This window comes from Staurois parvus, unplaced genomic scaffold (genome assembly GCF_062004578.1).
Source record: "Staurois parvus isolate SC_StPar_1 unplaced genomic scaffold, SC_StPar_1.0 ptg000287l, whole genome shotgun sequence".
NCBI lineage: Eukaryota > Metazoa > Chordata > Amphibia > Anura > Ranidae > Staurois > Staurois parvus.
Window position 1 is genome coordinate 20451607 of NW_028318083.1, and position 16763 is coordinate 20468369.

The window sequence follows — 16763 nt, forward strand, 5'->3', positions numbered from 1 at the left end:
ACCCGGTGCCCCCCCCATCCTCTCCATCACTACTAACAATGCCACCATCTCTCCCACCCCACACGCCAAAGTCCTGGGTGTCACCCTGGGCTCCCACCTCTCTTTCCTACCCCACATCCAACTGCTATCTAGATCTTGCAGGCTCCACCTCCGCAACATCTCCAAGATACGCACATTCCTCACCCCAGACACCACCAAACAACTCGTACACTCCCTCATCATCTCACGCCTGGACTATTGCAATTCCCTTCTCAGTGGCCTACCCAAACGAACGCTATCCCCACTCCAGTCGATCCTAAACTCAGCGGCTAGACTCATCCACCTCACCAACCGCTCCACATCTGCCTCCCCCCCTCTGCCAATCCCTTCATTGGCTCCCGATTGCCCAACGCATCAAATTCAAACTGCTAACTCTGACCTACAAAGCCATTCACAATGCCACCCCGAACTACATAACTGACCTGATACCCAAATACTACCCTACCCGTGCCCTCCGCTCCTCACAGGATCTCCTGTGCTCCCTGGTCTCCTCCTCCCACGCCCGATTGCAGGACTTCTCCAGGACTTCCCCCATCCTCTGGAATTCCCTACCCCAATCCATCAGACTGTCACCTACCCTCCTCACCTTCCCCCCCCCCCCCATGAAAACCCTTCTCTTCAGGGAAGCCTACCCCTGAAAACCCTTCTCTTCAGGGAAGCCTACCCCAACCTCACCTAACACCCGACCTCACCTAACAACTAACCTCCTCCACTCCTCCCACCACTCCATCCCCCATAGCCATCTCCTCCTGTACCACCTTCCCCTCCCTCCTAGATTGTAAGCTCGAAAGAGCAGGGCCCTCGAACCCCTCGTGTATTGTATTGTTACTGTCTTGTCTCATGTTCTGTCCCTCCTGCTACTGTACAGCGCTGAGCATACCCCAAATACTGTATTATAATAATAATAATGTAGGTTCACAGCAATAGATATATGGATCTAACTGTATATTGATTTGTGTTGATTTGCGTAGATCACCACAGACTCAATGCACGGGTATTTAGCACAACTCACCACACCACTTATCACCTCACAATGTGCTCTGGGGTGGTGAGGTGAAAGAAGTGTCATTGAAGCCTTTTTTCAACTGAAGGGGTAGCACCACAGTGCCCATAATTCACACCGTACTGTTGCAACACTGATGTCAAGGCAGGGCCACTGATAAGGTAGTACAGATGGCTTCCTGTACTGAGCCCGGGCTCCATCAGTTCAAAAGGAGGGCCGGGCGCCTGCTCAGCAGGAGGGCCAGCTATATTGTCTTGTGCCAACGTGGATCCTCTTGCTGCAGCAGCATTTTTTCAGGCTTGCTCTGCGGCTCCTGGGTGGTCTAAATTATATTCCTAGGTGCCCCATCAGTTCAGGAGTCTGTCATTGAGGAATTTTATTTTTGTAATTCGACATGCCGGTGGATTAACACCACCCCGCTTGCATTTGCAAATAATGACAATAGTCCCAGCCCTGGCGGAGTGATATCAGTCACAGCAGCCTCTTCACTGCCTGCCTCCTTCAGCAAATAAGTGTAGAGGAGAGGACGGGCCCAGACTGGGGGGAAATCAGTGGCAGCCGTCATCAGCATCAGTGCAGTGTCTGTGTGAACGCCCAGACAGTAACAGCACAGCACATTACTACTGAGGGAAGTGGGAACCATCAAAGCTGCAGAGGACTATTTTCTTTGAAAAGGTACAGTAGAGTCAAGACCCCCTTCACCTATGCTATTGCCCATGATGGAATTATACACAGCTAATTGTGATCATCTTCATAGATGATGATCACATTTGGTTGCTGTATAATTCATCATCACCATGATAATCACACAGTACAGGTGCTTTGAGCCACTGCAGCTGTACTGTGTGATTATCAGGATGACTAGGATGATAGAAGAACAGCAAAATGCATCCTTGGGCCTCATTTAGGGCTCATTCATATGGGGCACAGACATCCATCACCCATGCAGTGACTTTTACTAGCAAGGTGTTGCATGCATCTTCATGCTGGTTTACTATTTATTTCTATTAGGACACATGGCTGCATGGACACAGACGTGTCCCAATATTTAATGAAGGTGCATGTCCTAATAGAAATAAATAAGACGTTGGCATGAGGATGCACGCACCACCATGCTGGTAAAAGACCCTGCATGGTAGACGGATGTCTATTCCCTGTGTGAATGGGCCCTTATACTTTTGTTTGTGGGCTGGTAAAAACGTCATGTGTGTCTTTTTACTGCCCCCAACCACTCCCCCTTATACTGCAAATTGAATGGGAGAGCCCAAGAAGGGATCTCCCAGGAGAGGGTTGATAATACACTCTATTGCCAAAAGTTTTGAGATGCTTGACTTTGAACATGAACTGTAGCCTCCCTAGAGGTCTGATTATCTCAGTATTTCTGTGCTCAAAGCGGTACATTTTTTTGCATGGAAATATGTTGTTTTTTTATTGTAGGCCTGTAATTCTTAGGAATAACTCACTGAAATCTGTCCAAACAAGAGTCTAGTAAACATCCCAGGTATGTTAAAATTTGAAACACTAAATCATAAATTATAATTTAATAAATAATCATAAAAAATAATAATATAATAATAAATTTAATTCAATAATGTAATCAAACCAAAAACACTGAAATTTGAAATAGAGCACCAAGTTCGCACATCACTAATCTTAGTCAGAAAATCGTTTTCAGTGAATTTCCCCACAAATCATTATCACTCAATTCTGCAAGTAGTTCTAATTTACTATCGCTGTTCTCTAGCTGGTCTAAAACTGCTTTTGACCTAAAGGGACGCTTTTTGAATGCCATGGACGTTTCTCAGTTTCCAGGCAGAAAGAACAGTAAAAATGCAGGCAGGGCACAGAAGCACTCGGGACAAAATATATGTGAAATGGTTTCATACAGTAATGTTTTACTATGTGATTTTAGTGTATTGAGTGAATGTTACTTTTTAAAATTTTAAAATTTCCCGCCGGTTACGTCCCCGTACATCCCGATGTCGCAGGGAACGGAACCTGGAAGACGTATGCCGACATCGGCTGGAGGAGATGGCCGCGGACGCTGCAGGGGGGACATCGCAGGAGCGAAGGACAAGGTAAGTGCAGAAGGTATCCCGGAGCAACGCTGCAGAGTAATCCTGAGTATAGCTCGGGGTTACCGCTTTTGGTGCTGAAACTTTACCCCAAGCTACACTTGGGAATACCTCCAGGGAGGTTAATGGCATCCCAGTCTTAGCCCAGAGGGTTCAATATTGAGTTGGCCCACCCTTTGCAGCTATAACAGCTTCAACTCTTCTGGGAAGGCTGTCCACAAGGTTTAGGAGTGTGTCTATGGGAATGTTTGACCATTATTCCAGAAGCACATTTGTGAGGTCAGGCACTGATGTCGGACAAGTGGGCCATCCCCCTACTGTTCCCACAAAGTTGGGAGCCTGAAATTATCCAAAATATCTTGGTATGCTGATGCCTTAAGAGTTCCCTTCACTGGAAATAAGGGGCCAAGCCCAACCCCTGAAAAACAACCCCACACCATAATCCCTCCTCCACCAAACTTTACACGTGGCACAATGCAGTCAGGCAAGTACCGTTCACCTGGCAACCGCCAAAACCAGACACATCCATTGGATTGCAAGACAAAGAAGCATGGTTTGTCACTCCAGAGAACACATCTCTACTGCTCTAGAGTCCAGTGGTGGCGTGCTTTACACCACTTTATCCGATGCTTTGCACTGCCCTTAGTAATGTAAGGCTTAGATACAGCTGCTCGGTCATGGAAATCCATTCCTCGAAACTTTCTTTGCACTGTTGTGCTAATCTGAAGACCACAGGAACTTTGGAGGTCTTTAGCTATTGACTCTGCAGACAGTTGGCGACTTTTAAGCACTGTGCACTTCAGCATGTGCTGACCCCGCTCTGTCATTTCACATGGCCTACGTGGAGTTGTTTCCACTTTGTTATAATACCACTAACAGTTGGCCGTGGAATATTTAGTAGCAAGGAAATTTCACAGATAGACTTATTGCACAGGTGGCAACCTATCACCACGCTTGAATTCAATGAACTCCTGAGAGCGACCCATTCTTTCACAAATGTTTGTAGAAGCAGTCTACATTCCCAGGTTCTTGATTTTGTACACCTGTGGCCATGGAGGTGATTGAAACAACTGAATCCAATGATTTGGAGGGGTGTCCCAATACGTTTGGCAACATAGTGTATATGCTGTGGCCTTGAAGCTTTTTGTGCAGCAAAAGTTATCCCCGTTGTGTTCAGCCACAGCTCTTCCCTCTCTCCCTTTCCATTAGGTCAGGTTGGCAGTGACAAATGAGAAGGAGGAACATCTGTTTCGCCCTTCTGTAATAAATCAGGCCAGAAGTTATGAAGATTGTCACTTGCAGTTTCAGTTCTGCATTTACCTGGCTGGTACTAGCTAAGAAAGCAACCGATCTAACCAATCAGCTGACCTGGAAGGCAGAGGAGGGATCAGTGGTCTAATAAACCCCAGATACAAGTAAAACCTTACCAGTATTGTGCATTATATTTAAAATGATTATATCCATGAAAAAAGTCTTAGCATTTAGTACTACTTTAATATAAAAGATTTATATGCCCTTTCATATCTCACACATACACATTTTAAGTTATATATTATTACTTTCACTATTTCACGGTATAAATTCTCTTTCACTATTTCACGCATTCTCCCTCTACAAATCTGCCTCCCTCACTTACACCTCCTCCCTCCACGCCGCCAAGCAGGCCTACTTTGTTAACCTAATCAACACCCTCTCCTCCTGCCCTCGCTGACTCTTCTCCACCTTCAACTCCCTGCTCTCTCCCCCCCTCCTCCACTCAGTACCTCACTCACCGCCCACGAGATTGCCACCCATTTCCGTAACAAGATTGACAATATCCGTAAGGACATTGTCAACTCGCAATCTACCTCCCCACCTAGCCTCCCCACCCCCGTCACCCCTTCTTCTCCCCCCTCCTCTGCCCTCACAACTGCACTGCCCTCCACCTCTCTCAAGGCCCCGCCCACCGTAACCCCCCTGCACTGCACTTCCTCAGCCCTGTCACTACTGAGGAAGTTGTCAAGGTCCTCTCAGAAGCCCGCCTCACTACCTGCCCCCCGGACCCTATCCCCTCTCAACTCCTCCGGTCACCCCCCTCTTCCCTCATCCGCTCCCTCACCCACATCTTCAATCTCTCCCTCTCTACTGGCACATCCCCCTCCCCCCTAAAGCACGCACATATCACCCCCATCCTCAAAAAGCCCTCCCTGGATCCCGCAGATCCCAACAACCTCAGACCCATCTCCCTGCTGCCACTCACCTCCAAGCTCCTTGAGCGCTTAGTCTACGATCGCCTAAGCGCCCACCTTATTGACAGTAACCTCCTTGACCCACTACAGTCCGGCTTCCGTCCCCTACACTCCACCGAAACTGCCCTCCTCAAAATCACCAACGACCTACTAAACGCCAAAGCCAAGGGCGACTACTCTGTCCTCCTTCTCCTGGACCTCTCGGCGGCCTTTGACACAGTCGACCACCCAATCCTCCTTAATAAACTACTCTCCCTTGGCATCAGAGATACCGCTCTCTCCTGGTTCTCCTCTTACCTATCCCGACGCTCCTTCAGCGTCACCTACAATGGCGCCACCTCCCCCTCCCTCCCCCTCTCTGTTGGGGTCCCTCAAGGCTCTGTCCTTGGTCCCCTTCTCTTTTCCATCTACACCTCCTCCCTGGGCACACTCATACACTCCCACAGCTTCAATTATCACCTCTATGCTGACGACACCCAAATTTACCTCTCCACCCCCCACCTCACCCCCCCACTATCTCCGCCCGCATCACTCACCTCCTAAACGACATCTCAGACTGGATGTCGCTCCATTTCCTGAAGCTTAACCTCTCCAAAACCAAACTCCTCGTCTTTCCTCCTGCCCACACCCCCCCCCCCATCCTATCCTATCCATCACCACCACCAACACCACTATCATTCCCGCCCCGCAAGCCAAAGTCCTTGGCGTCATTCTTGACTCGAATCTCTCCTTCCAACCTCATGTCAAATCACTTACAAACACCTGCAGGCTCCATCTCCGCAATATTGCCAAGATACGTGCCTTCCTCACCCCAAACACCACCAAACTTCTTGTACACTCCCTCATCATCTCACGCCTGGACTACTGCAACTCTCTTCTCACTGGCCTACCCAAGCGCAGGCTCTCCCCGCTCCAGACCATCCTGAACTCAGCAGCCAGACTCATCCACCTCACCACCAGCTCCACCTCTGCCACTCCCCTCTGCCTCTCCCTCCACTGGCTCCCGATTGCCCAACGCATCAAATTTAAACTTCTAATCCTGACCTACAAAGCCGTTCATAACACTGCCCCTGACTACCTCACCAACCTGATCCCCAAGTACCACCCTACCCGTACCCTTCGCTCCTCACAGGACCTCCTTCTATCCTGCTCCCTGGTCTCCTCCTCCCATGCACGACTGCAGGACTTCTCCAGGTCCTCCCCTATCCTCTGGAACTCACTGCCCCAATCCATCCGACTGTCGCCTTCCCTCCCCACATTCAGGCACTCCCTCAAAACCCATCTCTTCAGGGAAGCCTACCCCACCCTCACCTAACGGCCATTCTCCCTCATTCCTCCCACCACTTCATTCCCCTCAGCCACTTCCTATTGTTCCACTACCCCCTCCCTCCTATATTGTAAGCTTGAAAGACTAGGGCCCTCTTACCCCTCGTACGCTGTCTGTTTTTGTTGTACTGTGCCATGTATTGTCCCCCCTATTGTACAGCACTGAGCAAACCCTTTGGCGCTATATAAACTCGATGTAATAATAATAATAAATAAACCCCTTAGTAGTGATTATCTGCTGTTTTGTAATATAAAGGGCTCATTTCTATTTTCTCACCTTATGACAGGAGATATATATATATATATATATATATATATATATACATACACACACACACTGTATATATATATATGTATATATATATATATATCATGCTGCTGCTACTACATGTCTTATGCTGGCCATACACGTATCCATTTTCAGGCTAGAATATTCATACTAAAATTCTTTGTACATTCAATGAATGGAGAAATGTCATTGTAAAACTTCACTTGCTTTTAACATTCAATTTTAAAATGAATTTCTCAACAAAAACCCACATATACTATCCAAAAATGTGTTTGATCAAGAAAAAGGTCTTTTTAAAATTTTTTTTCTTTAAATAAAAATTTTGATCTCCTGCATTCGACGATATGTACCAGATTCAACCTCTAATAGTACATACAGTATATCTCTTCTGTCTTTTATTCTGAGAGTGGATTAGATATTTTGTTCCCCAACCATATAGCTGGCTATTTATATGTATCACTGCATATAAATATTCAATAATAAATTGTATTTTTTAAATTTTACATAGTGGGGCAAAAAAGTATTTAGTCAGCCACCAATTGTGCAAGTCTCTCACTTAAAAAGATGAGAGAGGCTTGTAATTGGCATCATAGGTAGACCTCAACTATGAGAGACAAAATGAGAAAAAAATCCAGACAGACAATCACATTGGCTAATTTGGGAAGAATTTATTTGCAAATTATGGTGGAAAATAAGTATTTGGTCAATATCAAAAGTTCATCTCAATACTTTGTTATATATCCTTTGTTGGCAATGACAGAGGTCAAATGTTTCCTGTAAGTCTTCACAAGGTTGGCACACACTGTTGCTGGTATGTTGGCCCATTCCTCTATGCAGATCTCCTCTAGAGGAGTGATGTTTTGGGGCTGTCGCTGGGCAACACGGAATTTCAACTCCCTCCAAAGGTTTTCTATGGGGTTGAGATCTGGAGACTGGTTAGGCCACTCCAGGACCTTGAAATGCTTCTTATGAAGCCACTCCTTCGTTGCCCGGGCGGTATGTTTGGGATCATTGTCATGTTGGAAGACCCAGCCACATTTCATCTTCAATGCCCTTGCTGATGGAAGGAGGTTTGCACTCAAAATCTCACAATACATGGCCCCATTCATTCTGTCCTGTACATGGATCAGTTGTCCTGGTCCCTTTGCGGAGAAACAGCCCCAAAGCATGATGTTGCCACCCCCATGCTTCACAGGAGGTATGGTGTTCTTTGGATGCAACTCAGCATTCTCTCTCCTCCAAACATGACAAGTTGTGTTTCTACCAAACAGTTCTCTTTTGGTTTCATCTGACCATATGACATTCTCCCAATCCTCTTCTGGATCATCCAAATGCTCTCTAGCAAACTTCAGACAGGCCCGGACATGTACTGGCTTAAGCAGGGGGACACGTCTGGTGCTGCAGGATCTGAGTCCCTGGCGGCATAGTGTGTTACTGATGGTAGCCTTTGTTAGGTTGGTCCCAGCTCTCTGCAGGTCATTCACTAGGCCCCCCGTGTGGTCCTGGGATTTTTGCTCACTGTTCTTGTGATCATTTTGACCCCACGAGGTGAGATCTTGCGTGGAGCCCCAGATCGAGGGAGATTATCAGTGGTCTTGTATGTCTTCCATTTTCTAATTATTACCTATGATGCCAATTACAGGCCTCTCTCATTTTTTAAGAGGGAGAACTTGCACAATTGGTGGCTGACTAAATACTTTTTTGCCCCACTGTATTACCCAAATTATACACCAAATTGAGGTTTTTATCTAATTAATCGAAACAAACAGCCAACTAATCGATTATGAAAATAATATACAGGCAGACAGATTACACTGACAGTCTGTAGAGACCATGGCACCAGTGATCTGCTGATCACTGGTGCATTGCTTTCCAGGCTCCTAAAACAAAAAATAGTAAATGCACATTTTGTGCATTTGTTTTGTTAAAAGGTGAACTTGTCCTTTAAATGGAATGGGTGAGGGCTTCTTGCAAAATGGAGAGCATCAAAAGTTTTGTGGAGAACTTTTATTAGAATATTTTTAAAGTGACAGGGAGACTTCAAGTAGTCTTTAGAGTATTGGTTCTTTAGGGTCAGCATAACTGGAGGTATTAGGGATGGGCTCTATACCTTGTACTAAATGGTGCCCATTCTCATTCTTTAAACCCAAGTTCAGGTTTCATTATCCCACTTTCAATTGGGATAATGCCTGAGAGGTTTGTTTTGCTACTGGGAATTCTACCTCCAGTAGCGGTTTCCATTCCACTTTCCTCTCCTCTGCCCTCCCTTTTAGCTCCCCATCCCTCCCCGGCACAACAAGGCCCCAAGGACATCATCCAAGCCAACCCATATCCTTGAAGGACACCATCTCCCCCCATAGGTCTGCAACCCTTCTGTCCAGATAATGTCTCCAAAGGCTGAAAAAAAAAATAGACACCATCCCAAAATGTCAAGCCGTTATCCCTGCCACCTGCTCACACACATTCCTCCCAGCAGCTCAGAAATCCTGAGGAGCTAACCTGAAGAATCTGACAACTCTTAATATCCCTCCCCTTAATACAGCTTCCCTCCCACAACCACAACTTTGCTCCATCACCAATGCCCACCACCTCCATCACTTGTTGACTCAGCTCCCTGCATCTTACTGACCTCCCCCCACCCCTCTCATACATGCTCCCATTCAAGTAAGGTTAACAAATCTGAGCACACATGGTTCGTTGAAGGGGACATCAGTGATGATGGTCGTCCCTGACCCCTTGCTCTCTGCAATCAATCCCCCCCTCCAACTCCCACTAGGGGAGACCTAATGCAGGACAGCTTGAGAGACTATGAGGTTAGGATTAGATCTCCTATCCTATACACACTTCCAGTTGTAATATCCCCCATACTCATTTCTTGCATATACTGCCCACTGTCATATCCTCCTGCACATACTGCTGACCATCATTCCTTTTGCCTTTCTCTATTGCACATATTACCTACTGCCACACCATCTGCACCCCTCTCCTGCACACACTACCCACTGTCATACCCTCTGCACTCTTGTTTGCACACATTCACACTTAACATCTTTCTCCCATTGTTCACAACACTACCACCCTTGTTCATACTCTATATACCCATCTTCCAGATGGTCCTGCCCATATCATGCCCACTTTCTTGACAGTCCTCCTATAATTATGTGGGAACTTCCCACACGCAGCTACAATCCCCTCAGCTAATACACTTTGAGTTAGTTGTCATGCTCCCAGGACATAACCCAAGACAGATCACCTAGATGAGGAATGTCAGGGAACATTTGGTATCTATAGGTCAGGAACCATAAACCAGGCAGAGACAGAAAGTGCAGTTCAAAATCACACATTTAATGAAATAGCAAATGTAACACATTTCTGGAAATTAGTCAATAACAGAAGTCAGGGTTTGCATGCCAGAGCGGGTAATCAGACAAGCCAACATCAGGAAACCAGAAGTTAGGAGCAAAAATCAGGAACAAAGAGCAGAAAAGAAGTTAGCCAGACCAAGTTGTACACGGGAACATTGGCAAGAACACACTGGAGATCATAGACTACGCAAGAGCAAAGAGGAAAAGAGTTAAGCAGCTAAACCAGCAAAAAGTACTGGCTGTAGGCTGGACTAAAGAGGCAGGTAATGGTATCCAGGTGAGTTACTGTGGAGAGGAGTGGCTGGTAATTGACAGCTGAGCAGCTTCTGAGCACTGAAAGAAAAGAGCTGCTTGTTTTACTGTACTTACTGCAAAGAGGTAGCTATATATTGAATAATAAGACTGCCACAGAGTTTCAAGAGTTGCAGGCAGCAATGTTGCTATAGGCAGGCAGCTGAGTGGGTTTGTTGCAACCAACTTGATCCAAGCAAGGCAGCAGTTGAATAGGCTGATTAAATGCCATGGCAATCCAGGAGAAGCTAACTGTACAAAAGGGGAGAAAGAAAAACCTGGACTAGAACAGCTAAATATTAGAAAAATAAACAGCCAAAACAAATTGTGTATTTCCCATAAGATATAGCCATAGAGAGAGAAAGACTGCTCCTCATTGTCCCCATAGAGAGGGGAAGAGACTGCTCCACATTGCCCTCATAGAGAGGGGAAGAGACTGCTCCACATTGTCCCCATAGAGAGGGGAAGAGACTGCTCCACATTGCCCTCACAGAGAGGGGAAGAGACTGCTCCACATTGCCCTCACAGAGAGGGGAAGAGCCTGCTCCACATTGCGCTCACAGAGAGGGGAAGAGACTGCTCCACATTGCGCTCACAGAGAGGGGAAGAGACTGCTCCACATTGTCCCCATAGAGAGGGGAAGAGACTGCTCCACATTGCCCTCACAGGGAGCGGAAGAGACTGCTCCACATTGCCCTCACAGAGAGTGGAAGAGACTGCTCCACATTGTCCCCATAGAGAGGGGAAGAGACTGCTCCACATTGCCCTCACAGAGAGGGGAAGAGACTGCTCCACATTGCCCTCACAGAGAAGGGAAGAGACTGCTCCACATTGCCCTCACAGAGAGGGGAAAAGAATGCTCCACATTGCCCTCACAGAGAGCGGAAGAGAATGCTCCACATTGTCCCCATAGAGAAGGGAAAAGACTGCTCCACATTGCCCTCACAGAGAGGGGAAGAGACTGCTCCATATTGCCCTCACTGCGAGAGGAAGAGACTGCTCCACATTGTCCCCATAGAGAGGGGAAGAGACTGCTCCACATTGCCCTCACAGAGAGGGGAAGAGACTGGTTCCACATTGCCCTCACAGAGAGGGGAAGAGACTGCTCCACATTTCCCCCATAGAGAAAGACCCCTTCACATTGTCCCCATAGGGAGGAAAAGACTGCTCCTTATTGCCCTCACAGAGGAAGAGACTGCTCCGCATTGCCTCCATAGAGAGAAAGACCCCTCCACATTGCCCCCAGAGGAAGACCCCTCCACATTGTCCCCATAGAGAGAGGAAGAGACTGCTCCACATTGTCCCCATAGAGAGGGGAAGAGACTGCTCCACATTGCCCTCACAGAGAGAGGAAGAGACTGCTCCACATTGCCCTCACAGAGAGGGGAAGAGACTGCTCCACATTGCCCTCACAGAGAGGGGAAGAGAATGCTCCACATTGCCCTCACAGAGAGGGGAAGAGAATGCTCCACATTGCCCTCACAAAGGAAGACTGCTCCACATTGTCCCCATTTAGAGGGGAAGAGACTGCTCCACATTGCCCTCACAGAGGAAGACTGCTCCACATTGCCCCCATAGAGAGGAAGACCCCTCCACATTGCCCCCAGAGAGGAAGACCCCTTCTCATTGCCCCCAGAGAGGAAGACCCCTCCATATTGTCCCCAGAGAGGAAGACCCCTCCACATTGTCTAGTGCATTACCATAAAAAATGTTTAATAAAAAATAATAAAGTAGGTGTTGTACTCACAAACGACAATATAGTCAAGGCACATCATAAAAGAACAGCTGGATCAACACCGCGCTGAGTAACAGTCCGCAATAGGGAGTTTAGACATCCAAATGTCTGACGCGTTTCGAGGACTTGCCTTTTCCTCAGAGCCCTGAGGGCTCTGAGGAAGAGGCAAGTCCTCGAAACGCGTCAGCCTTTTGGATGTCTAAACTCCCTATTGTGGACTGTTACTCAGCGCGGTGTTGATCCAGCTGTTCTTTTATGATGTGCCTTGACTATATTGTCGTTTGTGAGTACAACACCTACTTTATTATTTTTTATTAAACATTTTTTATGGTAATGCATAGGCCTGTGCGCCCTCTTTTTGTTCTTTCCCCATTCAGTATATTTGGATTCCCCCGGTCCATTTGAGGGCAGCAAGGTGTGCATGTTCCAGGACATTCTTAATGTGGTTGTAGCATCGAGTCCATCCCCAAGCGCAGGAGCATTTGTGTTTGCTGGTTCCCTCCACATTGTCCCCAGAGAGGAAGACCCCTCTGTCACGATCACGGCATCAGAACCCAGACCTTCTCACCAAACTCATGACCGAAGGACTGGCCGATCCAAACCACGATGTGACGTGTGTACCAATACCACGCCCAACCGCACCCTGCACAAAGATTTTCCAGCTAATGGACCACAATCTATGTACCTGCGACCTGAGCGATTGTTACTGGGTCGGGTTATTTATGCAACTAACCCTCCACACTGCCACCACCTCCTTTTTGGACAGAGAAAGAGGAAACTTGGGTTATCAGTTATAACACTATAATGATTGAAATAAACGTCTGTATAAAACGGTCCGCAGGGTGGTTATACAGAGGTTTAAACAAACAGTAGCGCCTCTTCACAGGCAGGGGTTCGTAAATTGCAATTAAGAACTATAGAAACAGTTCAACACTTTCAGAAAGAGAGACACCGTGCAGGGGATGACCGGAGACTGCGGACACGGTGCAGGAGATGGACCGGAGACTGCGGACACGGTGCAGGAGATGGACCGGAGACTGCGGACACGGTGCAGGAGATGACCGGAGACTGCGGACACGGTGCAGGAGATGGACCGGAGACTGCGGACACGGTGCAGGAGATGGACCGGAGACTGCGGACACGGTGCAGGAGATGGACCGGAGACTGCGGACACGGTGCAGGAGATGGACCGGAGACTGCGGACACGGTGCAGGAGATGGACCGGAGACTGCGGACACGGTGCAGGAGATGGACCGGAGACTGCGGACACGGTGCAGGAGATGGACCGGAGACTGCGGACACGGTGCAGGAGATGGACCGGAGACTGCGGACACGGTGCAGGAGATGGACCGGAGACTGCGGACACGGTGCAGGAGATGGACCGGAGACTGCGGACACGGTGCAGGAGATGGACCGGAGACTGCGGACACGGTGCAGGAGATGGACCGGAGACTGCGGACACGGTGCAGGAGATGGACCGGAGACTGCGGACACGGTGCAGGAGATGGACCGGAGACTGCGGACACGGTGCAGGAGATGGACCGGAGACTGCGGACACGGTGCAGGAGATGGACCGGAGACTGCGGACACGGTGCAGGAGATGGACCGGAGACTGAGGACACGGTGCAGGGGATGGACCGGAGACTGCGGACACGGTACAGGGGATGGTCAGAGACTGCGGACACTGTGCAGGAGATGGTCAGAGACTGCGGACACGGTGCAGGAGATGGTCAGAGACTGCGGACACGGTGCAGGAGATGGTCAGAGACTGCGGACACGGTGCAGGGGATGACGAGAGACTGCAGACAGTGCAGGGGATGACCAGAGACTGCAGACAGTGCAGGGGATGACCAGAGACTGCAGACAGTGCAGGGGATGACCAGAGACTGCAGACAGTGCAGGGGATGACCAGAGACTGCAGACAGTGCAGGGGATGACCAGAGACTGCAGACAGTGCAGGGGATGACGAGAGACCGCAGACAGTGCAGGGGATGACCAGAGACCGCAGACAGTGCAGGGGATGACCAGAGACCGCAGACAGTGCAGGGGATGACCAGAGACCGCAGACAGTGCAGGGGATGACCAGAGACTGCAGACAGTGCAGGGGATGACCAGAGACTGCTGACCTTTGGGGAGGGAGCGGATACCTGAATTTGACAGGTACCCGCTCTCACTTCCGCGGAGTTGTCCTTCCCGGGCCGGCTTCTGTGACAGCCGGGTGCCCACTGCGCATGCGCGAGAAGCGCTGCGCTTTGTGAATGGCCCGGCGCCTTCTGGGACCTGTCATGTATCCCAGAAGACACCGGATCATTCACAAAGCGCAGCACATGCGCAGTGGGCACCCGGCTGTCACAGAAGCCAGCGCGGGAAGACTGTGCAGCGCTGGAGCGAGGAACAGGTAAGGCCCTGCAGGAGAGAACAGCTGAGCGGCCGGCCCGGTATTCTGACATGGTGGCCGCAAAAATACCAGACCGGCCGCTTTATATTCGCTCCATGAAACGCACTGACATTTCCCCCTTTTTTGGGGGGGAAAAAGTGCGTCTTATTGAGCGAAAAATACGGTAGATATGAATTATGAAATATGTGGCACGGTTCGCGAGTTCTTTGTTCCGGCTTCCCTGATGGCCCGAGATAAATGAGTGACCCATTAAACTTTTCGTCTGCTCATTGGCCATCTGACGAGGTGCCCGGTTTTTATGCAAGTCTTCCATATTACCAGATATGAGACATAGGATAAAAATTGATTTGAGGAGTGTTCATTTAATTCGGTTACCTACGCTGCTAGGCTTTATGAGGTTAAAACCTCTTTCAATCCCTAGGAAAGCTGCCTTATCTCCTTACGAGGTGTTAAATTACACAGGTACTTTGGTCAGTGAGGCTCCAACACTCTTGGAAACACTGGCCTTATCTTGCCTAGGTGAGGAAGGTTACAGCTTTGCAGACCGCTCGGCACCTAGCTTGGCCGGCCAGTGACCCATAAACAGTACACACAATGGCCAAAATGTCCCTCTCAGTGAGAGGGAGGGTAGGAGAGAAATGGATATCCTTAGCAAGATGGAGTCTGAAACCAAAATGGTGGAACCGCATCCATCTCGGATGCGCGTGTTTGCAACACCCTCCACATTGCTCCCAGAGAGGAAGACCCCTCCACATTGCCCTCATAGAGAGAGGAAGAGACTGCTCCGCATTGCCCTCACAGAGAGGAAGAGACTGCTCCACATTGCCCTCACAGAGAGGAAGAGACTGCTCCACATTGCCCTCATGGAGAAAGACTCCTCCACATTGTCCCCATAGAGCAGTGGTTCTCAACCTTCCTAATGCCGTGACCCTTTAATACAGTTCCTCATGTTGTGGTGACCCCCCAACCATAAAATTATTTACCCAGTAATTATAATTCATGAGTGTCGTTTTACCTCCAATACTGCTGCTTTCAACACAGTAGCTGCTTTCTACACAGTAGCTGCTCTTTACACATCGGAAATATGTGTTTTCTGATGGTCTTAGGGGACCCCTGTGAAAGGGTCGTTCGACCCCCAAAGGGGTCGCGACCCACAGGTTGAGAACCACTGCCATAGAGGAAGAGACTGCTCCACATTGCCCTCACAGAGGAAGAGACTGCTCCACATTGCCCTCACAGAGGAAGAGACTGCTCAACATTGCTCTCACAGAGAGAGAAAGACCCCTCCACATTGCCCCCATAGAGAAAGACCCCTCCACATTGCCCCCATAGAGAAAGACCCCTCCACATTGCTCTCACAGAGAAAGACCCCTCCACATTGCCCCCATAGAGAAAGACCCCTCCACATTGCCCCCATAGAGAAAGACCCCTCCACATTGCCCCCATAGAGAAAGACCCCTCCACATTGCCCCCATAGAGAAAGACCCCTCCACATTGCCCCCATAGAGAAAGACCCCTCCACATTGCCCTCATAGAGAAAGACCCCTCCACATTGCTCTCACAGAGAGGAAGAGTCTGCTCCACATTGTCCCATTAGAAGGGAAGAGCCTGACATTGCATAAGATGGAGAGGCTGTCACAGCCGCTGTAGAGACCGCCAGCTACTACCATGATACATTGATAAGTACTGGGCTGTGGCAGCAGCGAACACTGTGAGGCATCTGTCTGATTACAGCGATTCCATTATGATGGAATGACCGAACACGGGAAGAGGCGCATTGGGCGTGGCTTTTATTCACACATCCAACCCGCCCCACGGGCATGCGCAGATTGGAGCCGTTTGCAGCCATATCTTTTATGGGCAGTCGTTGCCCTTCTACTCACAGGAAAAAAGTGGCCGATTTTTACTGAGGGTGGCTGGCATCCCTGCAGGCTGTGACACTCTGGTCTCCTCAGTTCAGCTTTTTTATTTTGTCGGTTTCTTCTGTTGTGGAAGTCCAATAGTGTAATAAAGA